This window comes from Magnolia sinica, chromosome 6, assembly GCF_029962835.1.
Source record: "Magnolia sinica isolate HGM2019 chromosome 6, MsV1, whole genome shotgun sequence".
Lineage (NCBI taxonomy): Eukaryota > Viridiplantae > Streptophyta > Magnoliopsida > Magnoliales > Magnoliaceae > Magnolia > Magnolia sinica.
In genome coordinates, this window is record NC_080578.1 from 103894220 (window position 1) to 103900219 (window position 6000).

Genomic DNA, 6000 nt, shown 5'->3' on the forward strand with positions numbered 1-6000 from the left:
ACCTTTAGTGTCCAATCATCCTAATCAGATGCATCTTTGGAATGGATTAGATGACATACAAAATGTGGTAGGCCCAAATACAATATGGAAGGATTTTACCATGGGTGTCGGCATCCCAATTATAATATTTGTGGCATGGCTCGCCTGAGTTTTGAGTCGGCCATATTTTTGTTTGCAATTGAGAACATTAGAAGTTGATTGGCACCATGGATTTGAGAGGGTTTGATGGTATATTTGGCCCCATATAGTAATTGGGGTTTCAAATCCCCATCCATGGTGAAAGCTTGAATTACATCTAAAATCCTTCAAAGAGTTACATGTGTAACATGTGTGTCACTAGACTGCTAATTTATTAGGCATATGACCCACTAATGATATCCTAAAATAATTAGATTATCAATTGCATTACTATAATTACTTTAATACCATGATATGCACCCTCCAGATATTGTCCATGTAAATCAACAATTAAAAATCATTGGTTAGTCACTTAGAGGTCTCATACAATGAACAAATTAAAAGTGATTAGTGGCCCAACATGCTGACTTGTAGATTAAGCTTGTCAAAAAAGTTTGTACCCGTGACAAAACAAAAGCAAAGGAAAAAGCATTAGTCAGCAAAGGCGGCGAAATTTGTCTAGCTATTCTCCAATCAAATGGAAATGCATACATACAACACATGCGCCCCTATCTTTCCCTCTGACATGCCATTTCCCATCAGAAAAAGAAGAAGGCCTCAACGTAAGGAGCACCAAAACTAGGATAAACAGTATACTTATTCTCATTTTATGGTCGTGGCCCACCTAATGAGCATATAGGTCCAATTGTTTCCATACAAGACATTTATGGTACAGCCTACCCTTTGAACGGCCTGGATGATCCACAAAAATGATATGATGGAAGGAAACAAGTCATTGTACAGAAAATTCACATAGGCCCTATTTCCTTCCTCGGCCTCACCACAGGGAGTAATAGGGATGTGACGCGTACCATGAAAGGCCCACTTAGATAAGTAACTTATTTGAGATAAGTAAGTTTGATTTAAGATTACTTATAAATAACTTTTTACTTAAAATTTCTTAATTATTTCAGCTTAATAAGTAAAAAATCAAGATAAGCAACTCGAGGCATTAATAGCTTATTTTAATTAACTTACAATCCAAATACCCTCTAAAGGTCTTTCATATTGTTTTTTGGGGCTTACTGTGTCTTGCATATTCCATCTAATCCATTGGGAGAAAGCATCTCTTCAGGATAAACGAATAATTTAAAAAAAAAAAAAAATTAAAAAATCAAGCCATTCCAAATATCAGATGAGCCACAAAATGTGATTTTAGAGGTTTTATGCATGATTTTACAAGATAAGGCGCATTGGAGTTTTGGACCAACCTAAGTTTCAGAAGCCAAAAAGATTAGGTTGGGGCATCAATGAAGGATGGATTAGATGTCGCTAGAACATCAAGATGAGCCCCACAAGTAGATTTGATCTGTCCTTAAATAAAAAATAAAAAAATGCTTATTTTGCTACTGGTGCAGCTTATTATAGAGTGTGTAGATGATCTGATGATTTTTATCTGCACTCCATGTAGATGAGTTTATAACAATGGAAATAAACTTCCCACGAAATAGCATTCTATTGTAAAAATCGAAAATTAGAATCCTCTTTAGAGTATGCTTATGGACCAATAATTCATTGGTCCTGGCAAGACATGGACAGCTCAAGTTGTATCACTCAACATGTGGGCCCCAGGAGGAGGCAAAATGAGCTGGAATTAGAAAACAAAAGCCAAAGATAAAGAAAGAGATAATAAAGGTTGTTGGGGAAAAAATATGACAAGTCCGGAGACCCGGTTATGAAATGGACCAACTCTACTGACACTGCCCAAGAATCCGAGGCTCCAGGCGCGACCGAGTCAAAACAAACCCTAAAGGGGAGACTTAGCTTGGATTTGTAGGAAATGAATCCCGACCGAGAGTAAAAGAGTCACGAGCCATAGGTGAGATACATAAGATGCATGAAGTTGCCTCGGCTAACGAGGCAGCAACGTCTAAAGAGGTCGATTAAGGCCCTAAAGCTAAAAGCCACCTGGCCGACTATAAAACCGACCCATATGAGGCCGGTTACAGTGTCAGCTATCGGATTAAGGAAGAACGTCAGTCATAAGCCGATTCTGTTCCATCCGACAGAAGGCAAAAAGTGCAACCCTTATAGGTGGCCGAGACTCAGTTATTAGCTGAGTCAGTTGTTGCCGAGCTAAGTAAGGAAGAGATGGTGTAAATTCAAATACTGTCTGGAAAATCTTGTAAAAGGATTCTCGACCCCGAAGATCTCGGGATTGGGCAGAATCCATGAATAGATTATAACCAAATAAAATCTCCTGAAAACGGGGAAGAGAATCCCCGCACGCTGGGACCTCCCACTCCTATAAGATTAAAGGTACGCAGAAATTACCTCTAAAAAGACATTCTTCTCAACCCAGTTACTGACTTAAGCATCGGAGGTTCCCCGGCTTTAGCCAGGGTCCCCTTTACATCTTCCTTGTGTAGGTGACGGACGAGAAAGGAGGTATATCAAAAATCTGCATTAACAGTTTGGCGCCGTCTGTGGGAAACGATACAAAAAGTCGTTCTCCAGGCTTTATCCAGAAGTTTCAAGTGAGCGTTAATGGGGAGAACCAGAAAAACTGGTCCTAGCGAACCAAATGAGGCCGATAACGCTGGACCATCAGGTCCAGATGGAGCCCAGGGAGCTCAGAACTAACATGATGATCAATAAGGTTTTGCGGCTCGTCCTGCAGCATCTGCTGCAACTAGGAATACGCAGCGGAATCGAGGAAATGGACAATTGAATTGGGAGGTCCAGGAGCTCAGAGCCGATATAAACGTTATGAAATAAATGTTAGAACAGATACACCGACAACAAACTCAGCAGCTTCAACAAGGACAGGCGATGAACGTTCCACAATAAGTTACCGACCCTCAGCCCGCTGTCCCGCGATCGCTAGCACAACCGAGTCAGCCCCATGGGCCATCTGAGCTAGTGCCCGCTCACTCCGCGACTGTCGTGCTACCTCCCACTGATCTCCGACACGAGATAGATCGGAGGAGGCCGGCCTCTGGTTAAAGGTGTGGCAGAAAGCAACGAGCCTTGGAAAGCTGACCTTTAAGACTTTAAAAAAGAAGTGCTAGAAGAGATGGCGGAGATGAGGCATAGTCGGGATGCACATCCAACTAGGACCGAAACAAAAGCATCCCCGTTCATTGATGAAGTGATGCAAGCTCAGTTGCCGGAAAGGTTTCGCTTCCCGCAGATTACACATTTCACAGGCAAAACCGACCCAACTAAGTACATCGAATGCGTTTGAACGTACATGGAACTGCATGATGCCTCGGATGCCGTGATGTGTCGGGCTTTCTCCCTCACCTTAGCCGACGTAGCCCAACTTTGGTTCAAGCAGCTGAAACTAAAGTCCATCAGCATGTTCGCAGAACTCAGCAATGCCTTCCTCACTAATTTCATTGGCAGGAAGAAGAAGTTGAAGCCCCCTGCGCATCTGAACAACTTAGTTCAGAAGGAGGGAGAACTACTGAAAGACTACATTAAACACTTTAATTTTGAGTCGCTCCAAGTCCAGAAACACTCGGAAGAAACAACACTCAATTCTATCATGCAAGGTGTTCGGGATAAGCCGTTTTTGGCATCCTTGGACAAGAATTCACCTAAGACCTTGGCGGAATTAATGACTCGGTCGGATAAGTATGCAGATGCTGAGGAAACACGGAACTTGCGTGAAGCTACCCAGAACACAAAAACCTCAGTCAAAGAGTCAGCCAAAAAGGAAGTTGACTCGGTCGAAGAAAAGAAGCGTAAGGACGATCAAACGCGCGACGAACGCAAGTCGGGCAAGCGACCCGACTGAAGGTTTTCTACATATATCCCGCTTAATAAACCATAAGAGCAGGTGCTGATGGAGATCAAGAGTGAAAGATTTGTCAATTGGCCGAATAAGCTTCGAAGTAATCCGAACCGGCGGAATAAGGATAAATATTGCCACTACCATCGCAATCATGGCCACAGTACAAGTGATTGTTATCACTTGAAGAAAGAGATCAAAAGGCTTATCCGAGAAGGCTGACTCAGAGAACACGTCGAAAGAACCGAGATAACGGAAGAATGCCCCGGCGACAACCGACCCATAGAGGAAATCCGGACGATTGTTGGTGGTCCCCGGGGTGGAGGCGACTCAAACAATGCTCGAAAAAACCATGCCAGGAACATCAGTTGACCTGAGTCCGAGATCCTGATCATAGCTCAGCCTTCGAAAGAAAAGAAGAGAGAAAAGTATTGTATCTCATTCACCAATGAAGATGCTCGAGGCATTCACTATCCCCATGATGATGCGTTAGTCATCACTCTCACCATCGCGAATCGTAGGGTATTCCGCATACTCGTCGACACAGGATCATCTGCTGATGTACTGTTCACTCAGGCGTTCAACAAAATAGGTGTTGAACGATCAACCTTACAGCCGGTGCGTACCCCATTGATCGGATTCTCGGGAGGACAGATACTCCCAAAAGGTATCATATCGCTGCCAGTTACTGTTGGAAACCCTCCGCATTAGGCGACAATTATGATCGACTTTCTGATAGTCGATTAGTTATCAGTCTACACTACGATACTCGGCTGACCCTCTTTGAGTCTCCTCCTGGCCGTGGTATCTACATACCACCTCTCTATGAAATTTTCGACCGACTCGGGAGTAGGAGTCGTCAAAGGAGATCAGCAAGACGCGAGGCATTGTTACGCCACAGCCTTGAAAGCTCCGGCCAAGGTATCTATGATAGAGTCACTGGATCCTCGAGTCAAGACTTACGAACGAGGACAACCAGTGGAAGATCTTATCTTGGTGCCTCTAGTCGAGACGGATGAATCTAAAACTATGCAGATTAGCTCGTCTCTCCGCTCGCCCTTAAAAGATAATTTAGTAGCCCTGCTCCGAAGATACGTTGATGTATTTGCATGGAGCCATGAAGACATGCCGGGAATCGATCCATCAGTAATCACTCACCAACTCAACATCGATCTGACCTACCGGCCGATCCGATAGAAGCGACGTCCACTCGGCCTTGAAAGGTTCTCTATCATTAAAGAAGAGGTCAGCAAGCTCCTCAAGGCCAAATTCATAGAAGAGATATACTACCCAGAATGGGTAGCCAACGTCGTACTTGTGAAGAAAGCCAATGGAAAGTGGCGTGTCTGTATTGACTATACCAATCTAAATAAAGCCTACCCAAAGGATAGTTCTTCTCTTCTGATGATCGATTAATTGGTAGATAACACTGCGGGCACGAACTTCTTAGTGTTATGGATGCTTATTCAGGATACAATCAAATTGTAATGCATCAGTTTGATAAATCTAAGACCACCTTTGTCACCTACAAGGGTCTTTATTGTTACCGAGTGATGCCGTTTGGTTTGAAAAATGCTAGAGCAACTTATCAAAGATTACTGAACAAAATCTTTACTCGGTTGATCAGCCGAATCATGGAAGTGTACATTGACGACATGTTCGTCAAAAGTGTACATGCGGTTGACCATATAGCTGACCTAGAAGAAATATTCATGATCTTACGCAAGTTCCAAATGAAATTGAACCTGAGCAAGTATGCCTTTGGTGTGAGCTCTGGAAAGTTTATCGAATTCCTAGTCACCTGGCGAGGAATCGAGGCAAATCTGGAGAAAATTAAGGCATTGCTCGACATGGAGTCTCCCAAAACTATAAAATATATACAAAGATTGATTGAACGAGTAGTGGCACTCAACCGTTTCCTCTCCCAAGCCACCGATAAATGTCTCCTGTTCTTCAAACAATTGAAGGGACGACAAATGGTGGATTAGACGGAAGAGTATGAAGCAGCGTTCTAGCAATTAAAATTTTATCTCGGATCTCCGCCCCTCTTATCGAAACCTGAACCGGGAGAAGCCCTATTGTTGTAT